At 37.5% G+C, this 25,114-nt stretch overlaps 1 protein-coding gene across 9 annotated transcripts in view; it reads left to right on the forward strand.

Moving 5' to 3' along the window:
• zbtb20 (zinc finger and BTB domain containing 20) overlaps positions 1–25,114 on the forward strand; it is a 311,373-nt gene that overhangs the window by 206,668 nt on the left and 79,591 nt on the right. For 5 of the 9 annotated variants that reach the window (XM_072585058.1, XM_072585056.1, XM_072585065.1 and 2 more), the window contains one exon: positions 17,282–17,375. The exons of 2 other annotated variants lie outside the window; for them this stretch is intronic. The gene's annotated coding sequence lies outside the window, so the exon portion shown is untranslated. Of the gene's footprint in view, positions 1–12,827; positions 12,970–17,281; positions 17,376–25,114 lie in introns of those variants that run through there. 2 more of the 9 variants (XM_072585061.1, XM_072585062.1) reach the window with 2 other exon arrangements.

Below are 25,114 nucleotides of genomic sequence, written 5' to 3' on the forward strand. Positions count from 1 at the left end.
TTAGCTTTTAGTGCAGTAAACAAAAGTGTTACTAAAACTCTTTTTACTTTATCATTTTTAAAAATTCTGTTCAAATATTCTAGCCTAAATTGTGTATATATGCCCTGTGTATTATTATAATATAGAAGGTTGTATTTTAACATCACATCGGGTTAGAATAATTTATCAGCTTCAATAGAGGTTGGCTAACCAATAGAAAGCAGAGAGTTAGAAGAAATGACCTTTTTTCTGGTTGGTGATCAGTAACTAGTGGGGTGTCTCAGAGGTCAGTTCTTTGGCTTCAACTATTTATAAAATATATTAATGACTTGTGTGTGGAAATTGTGAAAGTACTATAGCCACCTCTGGACATGACACTTAAATAGTTGGGAAAGTAAGTTGCAATGAAGAGGTAAGAAATTTACAAATGCTTGCAAATAGTTTAGGTGAATGGGCTAAAATTTGACAGATGAAATTTAACATGGATAGAAAGTTTAGGGATCTGTGTGTCTTTGTGCATGAATCACAACAAATTAGTACATAGGTACAGCAGGTAATAAGGAAGGCTAATGGAATTTTGGCATTTATTGCTGAAGGAGTAGAGTGTGTGTTGCTGCAACTGTGCAAGGCTTTAGGTGAGACCACACCTGGAGGGTTCTGCAAAATGTTTGCTCTTTATTTGAGGAGGCATATGGTCGCATTGATGGCATTCAAAGGTGGTTCTCTACCTAGATTTACAAACGTGAGGGGGTTTGTATTATGAAGAGAGTCAGCAGTTTAGGCCTATATTCTCCTGAGTTTAGAAGAATGAAAGTTGACTGAGGTATTGAGATGCTAAAGGAGATTGATAAAGTAGAAAGAGGATATTTCCTCATGTGAAGCAATCTAGAATGAGAGGTCGTAGTTTTAGGACGAAGGGTTGCAGATTTAAAACCGAGATGAAGAGAAATTCTCTCGAAGCGTTGTGAATCTGTGGAATTCACTGTCCAGGAGTGCAGTAGTTGGAACATGGAGTAAATATAAGGAACAGATCGACAGACAGAGTTCAGATTTGTGATAGGTTGAAGGATTGTGTCTAACGGGCAGTAGAGTGGAGTTGAGACAATGAGACCAACCGCGATCATATTAAATGGCAGAGCAGACTAGAGAGGCTTAACTGCCTACTCGTGCTCCTAATTCTTATGTTTGTGTCTCTATGTTAATATTATAGTGGCTTCCATTTACTTGTATACACTCCTTAGAAACATCAGGACAAAATCTTTTGGTAATCTGTTGTCTTGATGTCCCAAATACAGCTCCTTCAGCTTTTGACTAATATGGTATTTCTTTAGTCCACTTAAAATACTACAGCTCTAGTTTACATGTTGCTGAAATTGTTTTCAGGTGCCCTCACACATACATCCTTTTGCTGTGTATATCTTGTCATTATTAGCTTGAATTACATTTGTGTTTTTTCAACTTTCCTTGAAGATCTGTCTTCACGCCTTCACCAAGTTGTATTTCCCTATTTTTCATTTGACTTCCATTTGTTGGAGCTGCCAGTATAATTTTGCAATGAATAATTCACAATGAGCTGCCGACTAACAAATAGCCCAAACTCTAAATAACTAACATGTTAATTTGCCAGCCATCCAACCTCCATGTGCTGTTGGATACCAAGAACCATAAATATAACTGGAAGTAACTATTTTTCTAATAGATAGGAAATATCTGCAGTCCTTGGTTGTACAGTGATTTTTTTTAAAAAAATCATTACATTCCCATTGCTAACTTGCACCTATGTTGTTTGTGATTTATGAAATGCTGTGAAACTTCACACAACTTTATAGAATTCTGTTTTTGTTTTAATTATATATATCTCTAAAATTGTTTTGGTCTCCTTACTTGAGAAAGGATGTACTGGCATACGCTAAAGAGGAGGTTCACTAAGTTGATTCCGTGGTTGGGTTGGCTTATGAGGAGAGATCGAGTAGGCTGAGATTATATTCATTGGAATTTATAAGAATGAGGGGGGAATCTTATAGAAATATAAAATTATGAAGAGAATTGGTAAGATAGAGGTAGGGAGGATGTTTCCACTGGCAGGTGAAAATGGGGCAAAAGGGCATAGCCTTAAAATTAGGGGGAGCAGATTTAGGATTGAATTGAGGAGGAACTACTTCACCCAGAGAGTTTTGAATCTATGGAACTCTGTGCCCAGTGAAGTGGTTGAGGCTTCCTCACTAAATGCTTTTAAAGCTAAGATAGATAATAATTTGAACAGTAAAGAAGTTAAGAGTTAAAATGAGAGGACAGGTAAGTGGAGCGGAGGCCAAGAAAAGATCATTTATTTATCACCAGTGTATGACCAGGTATGCTTTTGCCATTTAAAAGTTTGAAGATAATATTTTAAATCAAACTCTGAAGTTTCGTATATAAAGGTATAACAAATCACTAGTTGTGATGAGTTTACAATAGCCAGAAATGACATTTGAACTCAACACAATCCTAAAGTGTGATTTTTCTTTGTAGTGTAGAATAATACAATGGTTTCTTATGTTTTTCTGACCAATTATTATAACACAATTTAAAGCATAGTTGCAATGCAACAGCCTGAAGAGATTGATAAGTGTCTCATGTTAATTGACCAAGAAGTACATTTTGATTGAATGCTAATTTATTAATTAACATTGCTTCAATATGTACTGTCATAATGCTATTAAATATTATGTACTATGGCTAAATTAATGCAGAACCACAAGTAAAGGGAAGAGTAAACCATATGGCTTTCTGTTCAGTCCAATCAAGACCTATCTTGGACTTCAGTTCCTCTTTCTGACTTGATCCCAATCTATTAATTTCTTCAAGGGCTGGAAGTCCTAATCTTAAATATCATCAACAGTAGAACATCTCTATACCTTCTGGGATAGAGAATTCCAAAGATTCATAATCCTTCAAGTGAAAAATTTCTCCTCATCTAAGACCTAAATAATTATCCTGAGGCTGTACCCCTGTGTTTGAGATCCTTCGCCAGAGGAAGCAACTTCCTATGCTTTCATTTAGCATTTGTGGTATTCAGTGACTAAGTAATTGTTCAAAATTAGTATTGCAGGGAAAAGAAGAGATGTTTATAAGTTTGTTTTTGAAAAAGTAACATCCCAATGATTCATTTGGTAAATACAGCATTACTAAAACTTAATGATTGGAAGTTTCCAAATCTATTTTCCATTTTCTGCTGAATTAGCTGCCTTCACCTCATGTAGAGATGGGAGTAATACCATCCAAGTTTCAGTACCCCTGAGCTAGAAAGGGAAAGACAACAAGTATCTCTACTTTTAATTGAAATGATGTGATCTCTGCTGGAAGTGTTAAGTGTGAGGTTATAATGGGAACTCAGCTGCACTTTTCTTCTTTTCCCTCCAGTCCCCTAATAAAAACTGGGCTAACACTTCATATAAAATAAGTCTCAGTTGGGTGTGTGAGGCACAAAGATATCTGCAACAAGTGCAGCTGAAAGCCAATAGAAGTTAACCGTCTCCAGGTTAGGAGAAATGTGGCACGAAGTTCCTAATGATAAGCTAAGATTTTAATACCTGACAGAGTTGTGTTGGTAACAACTAAGATCAAAGGGAAATTGATCAGACTTCCTCTCCAAAAAGAGAGGGAGATGTTAACTTGATTTTCTAATACTTTCCTTGATTAAGTTTTGGGATGTAGTTAGCACTTGCAAGGCTGGCATTTGTTGGATATCCTTAGTTCCCTGAGAAGATGCTAGAAAACCTTTTCTTCTCATGCTTATTAAATGAGATTTTAATATACAGGCATAATGGATGAGACTGTTGTCACATATAAGGCAGTCCAGATAAGAATGGCAGGTGTCCATATCCAGAGGACATTTATGAACTAGCTGGGGGTCTGGACAGCTTTTTGTTTTTTGCTCCATTTCAAAAATATAATTTTTCTATTAAAATGAATATGGTCCATCGGTACCACTAGAACTTTCAGAGGTATTTCTCAATTTATCTCCATTCAGCTTTTCCTTGAGAAAATATTTAAAACTTCATGCAGAGAAAGAACAAAATACTAGGACAAGAGATTTTACAAAGAGTGAATATATTAATACAAGTTGTGTGTTTGTAATCTAAAATGAATTACCTGAAAGAATGATGAAAGCAGATGCATTAATAACAGCAAAACAATTGGATTAATGCTTGAAGGGAGTTAAAAATACCGAACTATGTAGAAAAATCAAGGAGTGATATTAATTCAATAGCAGTACCAAGGGGCCAGAACAAGCAAATGGACTAATAGACATTCTGTAACCATACCACTGTTTCATTCTATGAGGTCTTGATGACCACGATCATTAATGCTTAATAATCTATCTTTAGTTCATTGTAAAGATGAGGCTGTAACAGTTAAAATAGGTAACAATTTCTGTAAAAATGAAAATGGATGACTGCATTGATGCAAAATTATTGAATGAGTTTTGTTTAGATTATGAACAACATTCATAATTAAACCCCATTTAACTCTCAATTGTATTTAAAGTATTTATTTTATTTGAGGTTGAATAATGAAGAATTCTAATCAGTAGGACACTTGATAATACTTCCTTCCTCTAAGTACACTCTGATTTTTACAATTGTTATTGCACGAGATAGATGGGGCTTCTTGTGTCCTACAGAAAGGTTTAGGTGATTAGACGGAAGGATGTTTGTAAAATGGTTCAGAATTGGCTATCAAGGAGACAAAATTGCAGTATCTTAGCTAGAACTATACAAAATCCACCATGCCTCAGGGCAAACCATGTGTAAATAGTCCAGCTAGGGAAGAGGCCATACTGGACTCGATGTTGGGGAATGAGCCCGGTGGATAATCAAAGTTTCAGTGGCTGTGCATTTCGGAAACAGTGATCACGATTCTATACGTTTTAAGTACAACAAAGAGAAGAATCGTCCTCTGTGAATGTACAAAATTGGGGGAAAGTTAACCATCACAGTATTAGGCATGAACTGGGAGATGTAGAGTAGTGTTAGCTGTTTGAGAGTATCTCCATATCTGGCACACGGGACTCTGTTAAAGGCCAGTTCATCAGAGTTCACAAGCAGCATGCTCCTGTGAAAATGAAGGATAAGATGGCAACATTTGGGAATCTTGGATGACAAGAGAAATTGAGGGAAAAGGAGGCATGTATAAAGTTTAGGAAATTGAAGACAGACAGAGCCCTTCAAGAATGCAAAGATTGCAGGAAGAATCTGAAACAAGGAATTAGGAGGGCTGAAAGGGACCATGAAATGTCTTTGACAAACAGAATTAAGGAAAATCCCAAGACATCTAATGTATTTAACAAGCAAGAGGATAGCTCAGAAAAGGGGAGGTCCACTCGAGGACAAAAGAGCAAATTTATATGTGGAGATGAAGGAACTGGGTGAAGTCCTTAAAAAATACTTTGCATCAGTACTCACATAGGAAAAGGACATGTAGCCATAGAGTTATACAGCACTGATACAGACGCCTCAGTCCAACTTGTGAATGGTGAGTCTCAGGAGAGGTATGTTGATATTCTGGGTCATGTCAGTATAAAAGTGGAGGTGGTGTTGGGTGTTTTAAAAAACATTAAAATAGATGAGTCCCCAGGACCTGATAGAATCTATTTCAGAATGCTGGTAGAGGCAGGTGAGGAAATTGCTCAGGCCTCATACAAATTCTTTGTATCCTCTTTAGTCATAGGAGAGGTCCCAGAAGTCTGGAGAATAGCCAATATTGTTCCTTTGTTTAAGAAGAGCAACCAGTATAATTTGGGAAATTGCAAGCCAGTGAGCCTTACGTGATTGGTAGGGAAATTATTGGAGAAGATTCTTAGGGATTGGATTTACTCATATTTGGAAAAGTATGGACTTACTCGTGACAGGCAGCATGGTTTTATTCAGAGAAGATTGTGCCTCAAATTTGATTGCATTTTTTGAGGGAGTGACAAAGATGGTTTAATAAAGGCAGGGCAGTAGATGTTTTCAATATGGACTTTAACAAGGCCTTTGACAAGGTCCCTCATGGAAGAATAATACAAAAGATAAGGTCACGTGAGATCCACAGTGAACTGATGAGATGGATACATACTGTCTTCGTCAAAGAAGACAGAGTAGCAGTGAAAGCTTGTTTTACTGACCTGGAGATCTGTGAAGAGTGGTGTTTCATAAGGATCAGTGCTGGGGCCCCTATTGTTTGTAATACAGCAAACATTTTATTAACTGGCACCAATGGGGATAATCAAGAGGTTCTTATAATTGCAGTAAACCCTGCCCAATTGAAGCTGTGAGATATCATCATCCCTCAGAAAATCTATGTAAAAACTGACAAAATCAATGTGAAAATACTCAGTAAGTAATAGAAATGTAATGCAAGGGATAACATATCACTGTTATATTTTATTTACAACATAGACATTCGGACATTGCAGCAGATCATGGTTTTTGAGGTATATAATTTTTTCCAGTTTATCAACATTGCTGGTTGATATGGTGCCAGTTAAAACAAAACTGGCTGTGTAGATATATAAATAATTTGGAGGAGACTGTGGGTGGTCTGATTTAGTGAGCTTGTGGATGACACACAGATTAAGGGAGCTACGGATAGTGAGGAGAATCGCCAGAGGATACTTGGGCGGAGAAATGGCAGATGAAGTTTAATCCAGACAAATGTGAGGTACTGCATTTTGGAAGATCTAGTACAGGTGGGAAGTGTACAGTAAGTGGCAGAATGTTAGTAGCATTAACAGAGATTTTGGCGTGTAGGTACATAGTTCCCTGAAAGTGGCAACACAAGTGGATAAGGTAGTTAAGAAAGCATATAGTATGCTTGCCTTCATCGGTCAGGCCTTGGAGTGTAAGAATTGGCAAGTCATATTGCAGCTGTATACAAATTTAGACCACATTTGGAATTCTGTGCACATAATACAAGAAAGATATGGAGGCTTTGAAGAGGGCACAGAAATCGTTTACTAGGATGTTGCCTGGTTTGGAGTGTATTAGCTATGAGGAGAAATTGGACAAACTTGGTTAGTTTTCACTTAAACATCAAATAATGAGAGCTAACTAGATAGAAGCTGAAAACTTATGGGAGCTGTGTATGGAGAGCCGGAGTCTTTCTCCCAAGATAATAATGTCAATTACTGGGGCACATAGGTTTAAGGTAAAAGGGGGAAAGATTAAAGGGGATATGAGAGGCAAGATTTTTTAATGCAATGGGTGCTAAATACTTGGAATGCACTGCCGGACATGGTGATGATGGAGGCCACTAAAATAGCAACATTTAAGAGGCATCTTGACAGATATATGAATTAGTGGGGAATGGAGACATATGGACTGCTGATAGGCTAGATGTTTTTTAGTTTAGAAAGGCAGAATGTGTTTGGCACAGTGTTCATGGGTTGCAGGACTAGTTCCTATACTGTACTATTCTTTGTTCTTTATGGAATTCAATTATATTTGAATTAGGTAGACCAGTTTACATTTTAATTGTAAAATACCAAAAGGTAGATTACATAGTGGATATATCTCACTTAGGACCACCATAATGATTCCTGTTTTCTTTGGAATTTATTTCTAAAATATCTATTTGTTCTTAGCTATATCAGGGTGATCTTTTGGAACTAAACTTAAATGAGACAACAGTTTATTTGCAGACTTTTGGCATCTGTTATACTACATAAGTATTGTTTTTGAAGTTTTTATTTCATTTCAAGTAAGTAAAAATATTATAAATTAAATATTGAGTTAATTTCTTTTAGATTTTATAAACCAAATTTAATACTTTAGTTGGAATCACTCTGTTTAACAATCGATATAAATATTAGCTTTGTGTCAAATTGGGGTATTCAGCTGGTATAATGAAGTAAACAATAGAATAAGGAGAACAATGTCCCATTTTCTCAGCATTTCTAGGAAAATTATATTTTGAAATGTTTATACAAGATAGACAAACGAATATGTCCTAGTTTTGCAAGAGGCAATATAAATCATTAGCTCAGTTGAGCACAAAGTGCAAATACATACACTATAGGTTAGAATGGCAAAGGACAAAACATGTCAAATACCTTTTGAAAATTCAAACTGCACATTTCTTCAATTCACTTTGTCTACTTGGAAAAGCGCTTTCAAAAATATTATTGGACAAGAATCCCAAAATCCCAATTCATTTTTAATTTTATTTGTTTTTGTTGAGTTGTTTTTTAATTATGAGAGGATAACTAAAATCACAGAATCCCGTCTTATGGTAACCCATGGTCTCAGTTACACCCATGTGGTAAACAGACAGCTGAAGATAAACAGATGCAAAGCAGCTGGTTGTGAAGGAACTTTGCCAAAAAAAGCAAATCTTCAAAAATAGTTGTTGTCTTTTCATATGGCGATTTAGGTATGTCACCCTATAAAACTGAGTGGGGTCATGAACATCACAATATTCTGCTTCTGACAATTGATACCATGTTTCTTAACAAATGTGACCCAGTAATCATATTTATATTTTTTAAATGCTGGAGATTAGTGGTCAATATATACAGAAACATGCCCGACAGCATTGAATTGTTCCCTTTTCTTTAAAACGATGAATTATTAAATTCTCCCTTGGTCAAACTTACCACACTATCTCTTTGGGGATTCTCCTCTATTAAGGGCACGGCTGTGACTGACTAACCAAAGGGAAATGTTGATGTGGTACTGAGCGTTGATTTGTTTTGCCTTTGCCACTGTACTTAAAAGCAAGATTTAGTTTCTGCTGGCATGGTTTGCTGAAAATAATTGTCATAAATAGATGATAAACCACTAATGCATCGTTAGTCATCCAGTTGAAAATGATCTGGATGTGGTGCACTGAATAGTTATTTTAGTATCAGTGCTTACTTCTATTGACAGGAAAGTCGCATCCACCAACACAAACTAAAATTTGGTAGTCTGTGGTTGGTTGCTTTTAGATTTATTTTATCCTTTAAAAATAAGGCATGTGTTCACATCTTTGCGTTGCTATGAGGCTAACTTTATGAACATCCTGTCAGGTTGTATCATAATGTAAAAAGGCAATATTACAGGAACAATGATTTAAAAGAATTCTGTCTGTAGTTTGTGTAATATATGTACGCTTGAACTGTCTGTCTGAGAGAGACAGAAGAGATTGGAAAAAGATACTGAGACTGTTGGAATTTTAGTTTAAATTAATTAAATATTTGCTTAGGAAGTTCCAACAATACTTTGCAAAAAAGTTAGAATGCCAAAGTTATGTATCACAGTTATGTTATATTTTTTGCATCTTAATACTCCTACCTGTCACAAAATTAAAATTTTCTCATGCTGCCCTGTTCCAAACAATATCCCATTTCAATCAGGAAAATCTTCAAGGCACTGTCTTGATCAGTGGACCAAAATCTAACAAGAAAAGCCTTCAATATCCATACAGAGGCATCACTCCTGTGGGTGACTGTACAGTGCCTACACACCATACAGAGCTGTAAAGTTCAGCAGTTGTTCTCCTTGAAAGATAGTGGTTATGTCGAACTGCCTTGGTCTTACCCAGCTACCAGTTAATTCAATCACTTGTATAAGGGAATTAAGAAAGTTTCTCCTTTTTCATTAATCCCTTCATGTCACTTATGTTGTCCCCATTTTTGCCAAGCTAGACAAGACTGTCTCATTTGGCTCTTAATAGAAGGTTCCCACCACTGCCTCTATTCTCCTAAATTGGCTGCCCCCTCATGTCTTACAAGGCAAAAAGTTTCACCACCTACTGTGCATGCTGGAAATATATTTTAACTGCAGGCCAAGCCTTATAGTAAAAGATTGTTTCAGTTTGGTGGGTGTGCTCCTGTTTCAATTCTTATTCATCTATTTGCCTCCGCATGAAGTACACTTTATACTTGTTTTCTACAGAGGATATGTTCATTTTTGTTTAGAAGGCTAGATGTTTAAATTTAGAGGTCTATGGTGATTCAAATATTTATCTACACCGTGCAAAATTGAATGTGAATGTAAAAGATTGTAAAAGATTTTTGAAAAAATATTGCGTGGAATATATAGTCCTTTAGGTGCTTTGATATCTTGCTAAACAGCAATATTGATCACCCAATTGATACTAACATGTCATTGGATGACTTGTGCAATGTTATGTACCAGAAACTGTATAGGCCTGCATCCCAAAATTATTTTTGGTCAAGTGTATACATTTATCTAGATAAGCAAAAGTACATAAGTACATACAAAAATCACTCAAAATCTATGTCTTTACTATTTTCATAGAATCCCTACAGTGTGGAAACAGGCCCTTCGGCCCAACAAATCCACACCGATCCTCCGAAGAGTAATTCACCCAGACCCATTCCCCTACCATATTACTCTATATTTATCCCTAACCTACACACCGCTCAACACTATGGGCAATTTAGCATGGCCAATTCACTTAACCTGCACATTTTAGGATTGTGGGAGGAAACTGGAGCAGCCAGAGAAAACCCACACGGACACGGGAGAACGTGCAAACTCCACACAGTCGTCCGAGGCTGGAATCAAACCCGGGTCCCTGGTGCTGTGAGGGAGCAGTGCTAGCCACAGAGCTACCGTGCGACCCAAATGTATTGAATCTTCCTGTTAATATCTCAAATCACTAGACCTCCAGTACACTATGGTTCTTGATTTTGTAAGAGCACCATTATTAGTAGTGTTTTTGTTTGATTCAGATTGTTGTTTTAAAAATGAAAAAAACTTTGAATATTTTTTAAAAGCAAGTACTGCAGAGGCTGAAAAGTTCAGAAAAATGGGCTAAAATTGATTGGCTGAATGGCCTTTTTCTTTGCTGTAGAAAAGAAAATGCTGGAAAGTGAGTTTTGGCATCATTTGTGGTGTGAGAAACTAAATTAAAATTTCAAATTCATGACCTTTCATCAAGACTGCAGAAGTTAGTGATAATCCTATTACATTAACTATTTCCCTCTCCATGGATGCTTCCTGACCTTCTGAAAACTTTCCAGTGTTTTCTGTTTTGTTTGCTGGTGTGTTTTGTTGTCCAGTCCTATAGAATGAGGTAATGAGTGTCAGCGTTTAAATACTGTATGCTATGAATTGGGAAGAAACGTTTAAACCCATTGGAATGAAGGGAACAGTAGCCATTTTGTGCAAGAATTGTTAACCAACTATCCCTGTTTAGGGAGGATGAGCAGGAGTAAGAACTGAGGTGAGATTTCTTACCAAAGCTAATTAGCAAGTGCAGGTGGTCATCCTAACATGAGCAGTGTTAAAGCTTTTGTTAAAACTTACCCAAAAATGGATGTCATCTTACTTTTGTACTGCAAGATAATTTTAAAACCAAGTTGAACATTGTATATCAAAATATCAATTTTATTTCATTTTATTAAATTTGTGAATGAGTGAAGAATATTTAAAATCTGAAGTGTTCTATTCAAATAATTGTTTAAGATGTCTTTAAAGCATTTTACTGCTGGTAGTGACATGCTACTTGTGTTCAGCTAAAGACAGATGTTCATTTTTGCAGAAGAATGTACTGCCAAAGCACTGCCATATTGAGCTGGATTTTGCAGTTGTTATAGCTGTGAAACTGTCAGCATTTGCTATCATTACCCTTCTGAAACTGACAGCTATGGCTGGAGTATGCATTTGCACATTTACATGTTGAAATGCAGTGAAGGTTTCAGTCATTCTGCACTTTATGTTGATGTCCCACAGGATGCTTTCAATTAGAAATCACTAAACTAACAAAATCTTGGCCTTTTATGGTATCGGCCTTACTATGAAAACTCTTGAAAAATACACTGTTTAATGAGGTGTAACTAGGTTTTAACAGTGTACACATTTCCTAATTGTTGCTGAACAATCTCACTGTGGGAGAGAAGTTTTCTTAGATTTGGAATGTCAAATTAAACACTCATTTAATATTTGATATGTTCGCTTTATTAATGTTGCTCTTTGGTATGTTGTCCTTTAAATTAAAAGTGAAATATTCAATAGCATTTTACTTCCTGGCTTGCAGTCTCTGAGAGTACTTACATGTGAATGGCTGCTTTTCCTGCTTGATGAGATCACTGTTGCTGGATGCCAGATTCAAACTGATGTAAGAAGAAGAAAGTCCACATAACAAAGACGATAAGAGCTTGTGAGCTTTCTTCTTTGATACCATTGACAAGAGCCATTACTCAACACCAACTTTGAAGTTCTGGTCTTTTTAAATGAGAGTTCCAGATCTTGATGAAATGTGTTAGTGTTGTCATCAGACATTTGGGTTGTGGATCACTAATAAATCTATTTTAAATCTTAGAGGTTTAGTCAAAAAGTTTCAACTTCTTAAAGAAAAAGGTTCATATGTTACTTATGCTAGCCCCACTTAAAACCTGGATTGTCATTTAAAGTTAACATTTTATTTCCTCTAATCCTGTTAGATCCTTACTGAATCAGCTAAAACTTAAGTCTTAATTGTGTTACTTGGATTTAATTAGTTTCAAATTATATATCTTTTTGGCATTCAGTCTTGCTGTCGCCACAATCTTTCATAATAGCTCAGCCAGCGCAGTTTATTTTTTTACTTGGAGGGTCACTGAAAAATCCTTCAGATTTGATTGTTTCTCTGCTACACAGCTAATTAAACTGGGGATGATTAACCTGACTTGCGGTGTCGCTCTTGATTCAGTATTACGTGGACTGTGTGTAGATTACAGCATGGTACACTGATGTGCATTGTGTCTGGTTTTGAAACTGCAGACTGACCCAATACCTCTTGGGAGTATTGATAGAGTAGAACAGCACATGGAAAAAAAGAGCAGGGGGATGGGGATCAATATCAGTCCCAAGGAGTACTGAAGCCATTTTTCAGGAATACAGTGTCAGAAGAAAAGAAAAAAAAATCAACAAAAGACCTACAGCTAGATGTGATGAATTTGAGAGAATGGTCCTTGTCTCGGAAACCAACACTTGGCTTATTAATATGCACAGCAGGTAGACGCCAGCTAAACATGTGGTATGTCGCAACTAAAATTGAAATGGCTGTGGGGGTGGTGTGTAATGTCTTTGTGATCAGACTTAGAGTGCACCTGAGTGTGTCTAGCAGGTGGCTATGTTGAGAATAAAAGTATCTGCTTTTGTTGAAATGTAATAATTATGTACTGTATATAAGCAGTTGTTAATTTTTGTTGCCTAGTACTGGGTCATATGTGGATTGTTGCCAAGCTAGAAAGACAGAAGTATTTAACATTTGTTCCAGTGATCAGTGCAAAGCAGTGTATGTATCGGCTGCACGGCCATGATGTAAGCTGATAGCTGGCTGTATTGAATTCTTTCTGCGGTGACCTGCGTACAACGTACATACATAAAAAGCTCTTTGACCAAGAGTACACTGGGTCTTTCATCTTAACCAAACTAGTTGGCTCTTGGCTCAGCTTCCTGCAGTATTGAATGTCATACGACTTTATAAGTTGTTTGTACAGAATTGCTTAATTTAATTTTAAAGGGTTTTGCTAAAGGAAAATGAAATGTGTAACAGCACATAGTTTAAAAAAGAGGATATCATCAGTATATATTTTTAAAAATACTATTTGAAGCTGTCCAAGAAATAATTGCTATTCTTTTCATTGAGGCATGTAGGCATTTAATCCAAAGCTTTAACTCTCTTGGTATCTCTGTGTGTAATTGTAAGTGTGTCTGATTGCTGCTGATAGTTTTAACATCTCACTGACTGAATAAGCATCAGGAGTGTTAAATGAACCCAACATCCGCTAGCTTTAGATTTCAGAGAGCTGTGATTGTAGGCGACAAAAAATAAATTTATTGATTATTAGTTTCCTATTTGATAAAACACTCTGTACCAAATTCATAGCTTTGTGATGCATTTAGCTTCAGGAATTGTTTATTATGAAATGATTAGATTCAAACATCTTCTTGATCTTAGCAAAAACGTTTGACATTACGACATGATTAATTTAGTAACCTCTCCAGAGTTTTATAGACTGGTGCTGAATTATTTCTTCATACTTTGCTTTCTCAAAATAATTTTAAATATGTTTTTTAAAAATATATGTATTTATAAGTTCCAGAAGTTCAAGCTTTAATTTGTTTCTCCTGTGAACTCTGGAACAACTTGGCACAATAACAGATGTTCTAGTTTGTTCATGTGAATTTGCAACTTTTATAATTTTATGATTCCATGTAGATTTTAACTTAAAAATATGCTGATGTTTCTATAAAATGTCTTCAAATCAAATGTTAAATGCCTGAAGCTGTCATTACTGTGTGACATTTTAAAAAATGTATTTCACAGTTTCAGGGGCATTGTTGTACTATCTCTTGTATTGGTAACACAAGGTTACCTTCTAAAATTCTTCCTTTTCTTGCTTTTTGCTTTCTGGAAACAAAAGTTATGATTGTGCTGCAACAATTGAAATTAATATTTTATAAGTATTACAATATGTTGAACAGTGTAATTGACTTTGATATTTTTATAAGGTCAGTAGAGAAAGCCTTCCCTAACAAAATGTCACACTCAGGAAAAGAATTGAGCACTTCAAAATCCACATTCTATCTTCTAATTGTGCATTTATTAATCATGTCCATTATGATTTTGTTGCACCTGCTAATGTAATCTGAGTGACTAGTCATCATAATCAGTTTTATTTACATGTATTAATTTTATGAGTCGGTAGTCATTTTCATATATGACAGTCCAGATAATGCTTAAAATTTTATCTAGGCTTGCAAATGAATTTATGGATCTGCCAAGTTTGCTATTTTGTCAACATCGATAATAACAAAGAAGCTCAGCAATCAAGTAATTCCATAAAATTCCATCTTTATATATTTTATCTTATACTTTTCTGAATAGCAACACAGATCCTTGAGTTTAGATTTCTACGTTTTCATCATATCTCACACTTAACATATTAATATGCAATGTTATTCATATGTAGTTAAATAAGTAACAAATACGTTGATATTCTGTATAATATATTTTTGTTTATATCTGTATAAAGATATGCCCATGTGAATTAGGCACACAATTAGGCCATTCAGCCTCTTGAGCCTGCTCTGCCATTCAATAAGGCTAATGTAATTGCAGCCTCAACTTCTTTTTCTTATCCATCCCCAATGCCCTTTAAGTCCTTGTTGGTCAAGAATCTATCTGCCTTATCTTAAGAACCAATTATTCTCTCTCTACCGCTATCTGAGGAAGAGAATTCCACAGGCACTCGATCCCCTGAAAGCAAACAAATTTTCCTCCTCTCCAAAAGTGGCACAGTGACTCCGTGATTTGCACTGCTACTCACAGCACCATAGACTCTGTTTGATTCTACTCTTGAGCAACTGTGCGGAGTTTATACTTTCTCCCCATTTCTCCATAGTGTGCCAGTTTTCTCTCACAGACCAAACTCGTGCAGATTAGGTAGACTGGCCCTAGTAAGTGTGGGGTTACAGGGATAGGGTGGAGGGATGGATGTGGGGATGCTCTTCAGAGGGTATGCAGACCCGATGGGCTGAATAGTCTCTTTCTGCTCTGTTGGGATTCTATGATTATATCTTGAATTTTAACCTGTTACCTTTAAAGTGTGTCTCATTGGTCTAGTCTCTCCAACATGGAGAAACTTCCTTTCAGTATCTACCCTATCAAGCCATCTCTGGATTTTATTTGTTTCAATACAATCTCTAGTCATTCTGTTCGAAATTACAATGGATACCTGCCCAACCTTTCTAACCTTTCCAGTGACTTTCAGTTTTTAAGCTACTAGTCTTATTATAGTTTTCTGAGATTTCCTGGTGTTTTTTTTTTGAACCAGTCACTTTGTTAGTAATTAATCTAGTGCTGTGCTTTTGGTCCCAGACGTTTATGATCTGGTTGTTAGCATAGAAAAAATGCACATTAAGTTATTGCCTTGAGGATGAAATGACTTGGAGTTCATCTGTGGTAATAGGGCCGAGGCAGCCCTTTTAAATTTGTTGATGCTGATGATATTAGAGAATATTTTTATAACTAAACAATCTTTAATGCTTATACTGCCACAGATTAACTTACTTATCCATCCAATGTTGGGCTCTGAGAGCTGTTACCAAGTATGTTCATTTGGCAGAATTGCGTGCTGATTTGATGAATGTTTGTACGTCAACAAGTTGAGCTGGTTATATCTATCTCATCCATGTTGATTTTAGCTAGGCTTTACAATTGACTGAAAAATGTGTTTTCAGCCAATAAACATCTTTCTGTGGAAGCTGCTCCAACTTTTGAAGTGGAATAGGAAGAGGAAAAGGATTGTATCAAGGTATACAAATAAAACTAAAAGAGCAATTTTAAAAATGGGTGAGAGAATAAAAGGGAAAGCATAGATTCATAATGGCATGGGTTTAAAGTTTGTTTGGTGTGATTTAATTTCTTTGCAATTGAAGTTGAAACAGTAATAATTCTACTGACATTTGATTAGCCCTGAAAATATAATATGTCTTGAAATGCATTTGGTCAACCCAAGAAGTTATTTTCCAGAGTCTGCTGGCAGCTGAAGAGTTAATATTGCTTTACAACTTCCAAGATCTTCAATAGTGCCAAATTATCAAAATACTTGCTACCAAATATTGCTACTGCTCATATCAAAAGCAAAAGAATTAAAAACTCCTCTTTGCTATTTGTGGGAAAACATTGCTTCACGCTAGGCCCTTCCTTTAGCCTTATGTGGAGCATGTTGTTTTTCTGTGCCTCCAGCCAGAATGCACATCTGATTTAAGAACTGCTCACTTTCTTTTTGGGACATTCCTTCAAGTAGACACCTGATATTGTAACCCTGATAAGTATACAGACCCTGCTTTCCTTTCTAATTGTCGCTTTTTTTTTTGTTTGTCTTACCCACTTCAACATGTTATCTTTTATATTGTCTCGTGGTTGCTATCTTTAGCTGTTGTTTTGTCCCTCTTCTTCTCCATCGCTTTCTCTCTGTGTTCTTGTATACATTTTCATGTTTCCTCAATGTCTACCAACAGCTGCAAGTTTATGCTATGGCAAGGCAGGGGGAAATAAGAGTGGTCACTGGCAATTGTGAAAGTTGTTGCCACCAGGTTTGGACCAAGAAGGAAGGGGAATCACTGTTGGGCAGACCCAAACACAGCTCCAGTTATGGGCAAGAAAGTGATCAACAGATGCTAAGGATATGCATTTAATACCTACTAATTGGGATTGCCTCAACTTGTGGTTGTCACAGCTGAAATCACATTGGGCAAAGATATTTTATTTGTGAAATATTGTGCATTTTCTAAAGATCACAGTCTGATGTAACTGCGTGGTGTAACTTGATTTATAGATCACTAAAATAAGTGGACCGTGGACTTTCGATGGAGTTGTGCACAGCAAATTATCATCAGCCAAACGCCCAGGAAGTACCACATTCTCAACAGGTGATATCAAATCTTATGGAGTAATAAAATGGTTAAGAAGGAGGCTATTAGGCAAGTTGAGTCCATGCTAGCTCTCTGCAAGAGTAACTTCACACATCCCTCTCCATGCCATTTCCTTGTAGCCTAGCATTTTTACTTTCTGTTCAGGTGATGGTTCAATACCATTTAAAAAGACAATTGGATCTGCAACCTCCGTCCTTTCAGAACATGCATTGCAGATCATCACCACTCACTGAGTAAGAAGTCTTTCCTGATGTCAACGTTTAATACCTTTTTCTAAATATTTGGAATCTGTATCCTCTGGTTTTTAACCTTCTGCAAATAGGAACAGTTTCTATTTATGTACATTTACTGATTTTGAATGTCTGCATCAAGTCTCCACTCAGCATCCGCTTTAAGTAACCACAGCTTCTCCAGTCTATCCATAGAACTGAAGTCCCTCATCCCAGAAACGATGCTGGAAAACTTTCTCCACCCTTCCAGATGCTTACATATCCTTCTCAAAGTGTATACCCAGATTATACACGACATGAACTTTGATACCAGTCCAGTGTTTTACACATGTTCATCAGGAATTCCTTACAATTGTGTTCTATACCTGTTTTTATAAAGCTCCGAATCTTGTATGTATCTTTAACCATTTTCACAATCTTCTCTACCGTCTTTTGCTATCACATACGCACCTCCTGTTATGTCTACTCTTGCAATTTTTTGAAATTCAATTCTCTCTTCTCGTTGTTCTTACCAAAACATATCACTTCACACTTTGTTCTTAATTGCTTCTGCTTAATGCCTTCCCATTCGACCAGAATGTATTCCCTCTTGAAATTCATTACTATCCTCCTTGAAGTTCATTATGCTTCCAAAGTTTATCTCACCTGCAAATGTTGAAATTATGTTCTGCACACTTAAGTCTAGGTCATTAATACAGTTCCAGGTGAAGCGCATTGTATATCGTTGTCCAGTATGAAAAAGAGCCATTCATCACAATTTTTTGGTTTTTTTTCACTCTACCATGATCAATTCACTAATTCCATAGCCTTTAACTTTGCTAAAGAAAGCTTGTTGTTTGGCACATTTTCGAAGGCCACCAGGACAGAACCCCACTGCTCCTCACCTACCACCCCACCAACCTCCATATACATCAGATCATCCGTCATCATTTCCGCCACCTCCAAACTGACCCCACCACCAGGGATATATTTCCCTCCCCTCCGCACCCCTATCAGCGTTCCGAAAAGACCACTCCCTCCGTGACTCCCTTGTCAGGTCCACACCCCCCACCAACCCAACCTCCACTCCCGGCACCTTCCCCTGCAACTGCAAGAAATGCAAAACTTGCACCCACACCTCCCCCCTTACTTCCCTCCAAGGCCCCAAGGGATCCTTCCATGTTCGCCACAAATTCACCTGCACCTCCACACACATCATTTACTGCATCCGCTGCACCCGATGTGACGTTCTCTATATTGGGGAGACAGGCTGCCTACTTACGGAACGTTTCAGAGAACACCTATGGGACACCCGGACCAACCAACCCAACCACCCCGTGGCTCAACACTCCTGATGAAGGGCTTTTGCCCGAAACGTCGATTTCGCTGCTCGTTGGATGCTGCCTGAACTGCTGTGCTCTTCCAGCACCACTAATCCAGTATTTGGTTTTCAGCATCTGCAGTCATTGTTTTTACCTACTTCAACTCCCCCGCCCACTCCACCAAGGACTTGCAGGTCCTTGGACTCCTCCATCACCAGGCCATAGCAGCACGACGGCTGGAGGAAGAGCGCCTCATCTTCTGCCTAGGAACCCTCCAACCACAAGGGATGAACTCAGATTTCTCCAGTTTCCTCATTTCTTCTCACCCCACCTTGTTTCAGTCCCAACCCTCAAACACAGCACCACCTTCCTAACCTGCAATCTTCTTCCTGACCTCTCTGCCCTCACCCCCACTCTGGCTTATCACCCTCACCTTAACCTCCTTCCACCTATCGCATTCCAACGCCCAACCCCAAGTCCCTCCTCCCTACCTTTTTATCTTAGCCTGCTTGGCACACTCTCCTCATTCCTGAAGAAGGGGTCATGCCCAAAACATCGATTCTCCTGTTCCTTGGATACTACCTGACCTGCTGCGCTTTTCCAGCAACACATTTTCAGCTGTGATCTCCAGCATCTGCAGTCCTCGCTTTCTCCTCTCACATACATTAACAATTGGAGTTTGTCGTGTGCCTCCTTTTCTTTTGAATATTTTTTCTCCGTGATGGTATTGTTAACAAGAAGATTTAACTGAACTAGTCAATAAAGCTCAGGTAATGCCATGTTTCTGAAAACTTTAATAAACAAGGGAAGTGAGTTCAGGTTTTGGTATCTCCGTAGCATTGTTAATATTCTGTTTTTTGTGCTATTTTTAAGATTATTGAATTGTACGAAAGTCTCACACTTAGATTTGTTTCTAACTATTTTCCATTCTGAATTTTCGAAAGCAATTTGAATATGATTACAATTAATATTTAAATAGTCTTACAAAAATTGCACTTAGTCCAGTTTATTAACAGCTAATGCTACAGTAACTGTTGATAGCTGCATGTTTGGTTCTGATTTTGTTTCAATTAGCAAGTTTTTAACATCCCCTCCTTCAGTACACCTCTTAGTAGCACTGTTTTGTAAATATCTGTCGATATGTTATTTTGCCAGGTTTCTTTTGCTTAGTGGACTTATGCTACCAACTTTTTAATTTGGTGAGTTATATTAGAAAGTGAAAATCCAGAATGTAAATCATATTGGTGTATTGGAAGACACACTGTTCTTTTAATGAGATTAGATTAGATTCCCTACAGTATGAAAACAGACCATTTGGCCCAACAAGACCACACTGAACCTCCGAAGAGTAACCCACCCAGACCCATTCCCCTACCCTATATTTACCCCTGACTAATGCACCGAACACTATGGACAATTTAACATGACTAATTCACCTGACCTGCGCATCTTTGAATTGTGGGAGGATACCAGAGCACCCAGGGAAAACCTACGCAGACACATGGAGAATGTGCAAACTCCACACCGTCACTGGGACCCTGGTGCTGTGAGGCAGCAGTGCTAACCACTGAGCTACCGTGCCACCCACCATTCTTGTGCCTAGTGTTTTGGCTACCAGGAACAAGATAAATTATTCCACTAATATATAATTTTTCTGTGTAGTTCATTTAAAAAAAAAGTGTATGAGTGTGACTTATGAAGTTGATGCAATTAGCGGTTAGAGGCCAGGCATTTGAGTATTAACAGAACTCCTTGATTGGTTAAAGCTTGTCAAGATTTTGTTCCTTACACTGGATTTATTATATGGAGCTCTAGGTTTTGCATGAGTCAAACTTTTGACACCATTTTTCTCGGTCACTTTAAAGAAAAGCATCTTAATATTTTGTGATATAATAAATGGCAAATGTTTTCATTGTTAATCTGTACTTGGCAATTATTCCTTTCCAAAAGGAATTTACACTTAATGTCTTTGTTAGTATATCTCTGATATTAATAATATGTTCTCCAGTTTTAATACTGATTTTTTTCTGGTTGCACACTCCTGCATAGGAAGTTTGTGCAGTATACTAACAATTTAATGTCATATAAATCACATATGTTGATATAATCTGAAGAAATGGAGCTGGGATTAACTGACTTGATGAATTTTATACATTTTAGTATAGAAAGAAAATCTTGCATTAAATGACATCACAGTCAATTACTTATTTTTGAAATGTACTTGTTTTTATGTTGTTTAAATGCTGCATGGTCCTGGAAACCAAATGAGATAAGTGACCAATGAATCTGTGTTTTTTGGACATGTTGCTTGATGATGAATGCAGGCAGGACTCTGGGAGAGCTTCATGCTTTGTTTTGAATAGTGCCATGGTATGTTTTATGTCCACCTAATATGTTGCATACTACATTGAAATGTCAGCCTAGATTATACATTCACTGCCGAGAGTGGGAGATTCCATTTCAGTAATAAGAACAATGTCTACAGAGCAAAATAAGTAAGTTGATATTGAACAGTTAAATTGATAGCAGTGACGTTCCTTTTGTTTATTTCCAGGAATTTCTATTTGTCTTATGTTTATTTTTCTCCTTCAAGTCTGAGCACAGCACAAATTGTACAATTGTTTAGATTGTTCTTAAAGTTTGTGAACAATCAGTCTCCCAAATGTGCAACATAGAGGCTGAGTTTTCCAATGTTGAGTTAGCGTTTTGTCAAGTGAGATTCATGGTGCCCGGCCTGCCATGGCTTGGAATGACTTTCCTCATGCAATAGTCACCTCAAAACTAGACATCCAGGCTCTACAGTGCCTTTCTTGTGGAATCACCTGGCAGGAGGAGGAATTGTTCACCAGGTCTCTCATTTATCTCTTCACCCTGGAGGCACCCTGCCTCTATTCCTGATGAAGGTCTTTTGCCTGGAATGTCAATTTTCCTGCTCCTCTGATGCTGCCTGACCTGCTGTGCTTTTCCAGCACCACTCTAATCTAGCCCCCACCAGGATCTATGACTGTTTGTGCACTGACAGTCTGTTTAAAGATTAGCTGTACAAGACTTAGAAGCTACAAGCCAGAAACTATCATTCACACTGCAGAACTTGGCTGTTATCACTGAGGACAAGGTCTTGAAAGAAAAGTTCACACCTCCTTTCCACAATAGGAACATACGTGAAGTGCTGTAAAGTTGGGGTGGTCTAAACCTCAGCCATGCTGGGGCCAGTGTTCTTGTGAATGACACAGTTAGGGAAGCAGGGAGGATTTTCAACTAATTATTGGAGACAGCGATCAAATGTGGAAAGCTGAGTTGTGTTGAACTGCATGGATGAGGGAAGAGGGCAAAATGGTAATGTGGGAAGTGAGGCTTAGAGGATGACTCTGTCCCTTACTGCAAAAAAATCTACGAATACATGACGGATCAAAGCTAGGCATTATAAAAATTAAGTAAAGAAAAAAACTAAAGGTTCTGCACCTGTATGTAAATAAATAATTGATGGAACAAGTTTAAAGTAAATAAATATATGATTAGCTTCAGGATGAGAAGGATTTTGTCCTGAATGTTGAGGGGTATGTGACATCAAAGGAGAAGAGGAGCTGGTAGAAGTTAACGGTTGCACTGTTAATCAAGGATGGCAAATGCACAAGATGGCCATTGCTCAGGAGATCAGAATGGAGCAACAGGAATAGTAGGGAAAATTAGTGGGGAGTGGTCAACAGACTCCCTAACAATAACCATAACATGGGACAAAGTATATTTGAATAATTATTCAATACTCGTGAGAAAGGAGCAGCAATAATCATGGTTGACTTTAATCTACATATAAACCTAGAACAATCAAATTGGCAGTCGTAATCTCAATAAGGAGCTCACAGAACACTTTCAAGAGAATGTCTTAGAACAGCATGTTTTGGAACCAACCAGAGAGCAGATTTGTTAGATCAATATTCGTCTGGTATTGTGTAATGTGACAGAATAATTGCCAACAGCACCAGAGCTTCTCAAAAAGGCCCAGATTGAATTCAGTCACAGCAGCAGTGCGAGTGCAATGAAACTGGGAGTAACCATCCCAATAAAAGCTGAGAGGCGAGGCCCAGATTGAGCTCAGTCAGAGCGAATCAACCCCCTTCATTGAACCCAGAAGCAGAGCTTCTGAGGTGGTGGAGCTCCTGAAGGGCCAAGTTGCCTACTCCTGCTTCTATTTTCTGTCCTCTTTTGACCTCAGAGCTGGGGTGAGCTTAAGTAACAGCATGATAATATAATGGAATTTTACACCCACTTTGACAGGGAGAGGATTGGGACTAAGAATGGTAGTATTAACTCAAGTAAGGGTGACTGTATGGGCATGAAAGCTGAGCTAGCTGAAGTGAACTGGTTTACTAGCCTAGGGGATAGATCAATAGAGACGTAGTGGCAGACATTTAAGGTTATATGTCAGAATAGTTCCAAAAAAAATTCCTCCTATAAATAGAACTTATAAAGGGAGGATCCAATATCCAAGGTTAACTAAATTTGTTCAGGGAGCTCAGACTATTATCCAGATCATAAAGAATGGCAGAGAATAACTGAATTGGATGGAAAAAAAATAGAGTATGAGAGGAAGTATGAGAGCAATGTCCAAAATGAATAGTATGAATTTCAACAGGTACTTCTCTTAAAAGAAAGTAAGTAAAGTTTGCATTGGTGCTCCAGTTTGGTGAAATGAGTGGATAATAAGAAAAGAGAAGATGAAATGAACTAATATTTTGCTTCTGTCTTCATTATAATGAATACAAAAAGCATTTCAGTAATGGCTGTAAATCAGGGTGGAAAGAAGAGAGCAATTTAGTGAAATTACTATAATAAGGATGATATTCTGAGCAAATGATGGAACTGAGGGTTGACAAGTGTTCAGGTCCAAATGGTTTCAAGGATTTGAAGAGAGATTACTTGTGAGGTGGTAGATGTGTTGGTGTTAATTTTCCAAAATTCCAGAGATTCAGGGAAAATTTCATTGGACTGATGACTAGTGAATATAACTCCTGCATTCAAAAAGGGAGGAAAACAGACCACTTAGCTTGACATCTGCCATGGGTAAATATTAGAATTAATTATTAAAGAGATTATGACTGTGCCTTCAGAAAAATGCCAGGTAGTCGTAAAGAGCCAAATGGGTTTGTCAAAGGGAAATCATGTGTAAGCCGTTTATCGGAGTCTTTGAAGGATTAATATGCTGTGGATAAAGAGGAGCCTGTGGATTTAAGCCTGTACTTAAATTTTCAGAAGGCATTTCATAAAGTGTCACACTGAAGCTATTGCAGGTAATAAAAGCCCATGGTGCAGAGATGTGTGACTTGAAGATTGGCTGGTTGGCAGACCACAATGAGTATGTGTAGATGGGTATTTGGCAGGATGTGACAAATAAAGTCTCATAGGGGTATGAGTTAGGGCCCCAACATTTTACAATTTATATCATGACTTAGATTGTTGGAGCAAAGGCATGGTAGCTAAATGGGTAGAAAGGTATGTTTTGAAGAAAACAAAAATAGGTTGCACAACAATTTGGATTGGTTGAATGAATGAGCAAAAACCTGGCACATGGAGTATAATGTGGGGAAATGTGAAGTTATTTAAAGCATTAGAATAATAAAGCAAAATATCACTTAAATGGCAAATCACTATGATATTCCATTGTGCAAACTGAATTAGTTGTTCTAGTGTACAAGTCACAAAATGTTAGTGTACAGAAACAGCACTTAACCAAGAAGGATCTGAGGCATGTAACTATATCTAAGTATGCACTAAAGAATGTATCATACATGGGATGGCAGGGTGGCTCAGTGGTTAGCACTGCTGCCTCAAAGCACAAGGGATCCAGATTCGAATCTACCCCTTAGTGACTGTCTGTGCAGAGTTTGCATGTCTTCCCCATGTCTGCATGGATTTCCTCTGGGTGCTCTGGTTTCCTCCTACAGTCCAAAGATGTACAAGTTTGGCCATGCTAAATTGCCCATAGTTTCCAAGAATATGCTGGCTAGGGTGGGTTAACCTTGGAAAATGTGAGGTTATGGGGATAGGGTAGGTCTGTGTGGGATGCTATTTGAACGGTCAATGGGGGCTCAATGGGTCGAATGGTCTGCTTCAATTCTATAGAGATTCTACGATATATTGAGGCAGTTGAATTATGGCAGTATTCTACTGTGATAGCTACTACCGCTCCCCCAAAAACGAAAATATA

The sequence above is a fragment of the Chiloscyllium punctatum genome, chromosome 15 (assembly GCF_047496795.1).
Source record: "Chiloscyllium punctatum isolate Juve2018m chromosome 15, sChiPun1.3, whole genome shotgun sequence".
NCBI classification, from domain to species: domain Eukaryota; kingdom Metazoa; phylum Chordata; class Chondrichthyes; order Orectolobiformes; family Hemiscylliidae; genus Chiloscyllium; species Chiloscyllium punctatum.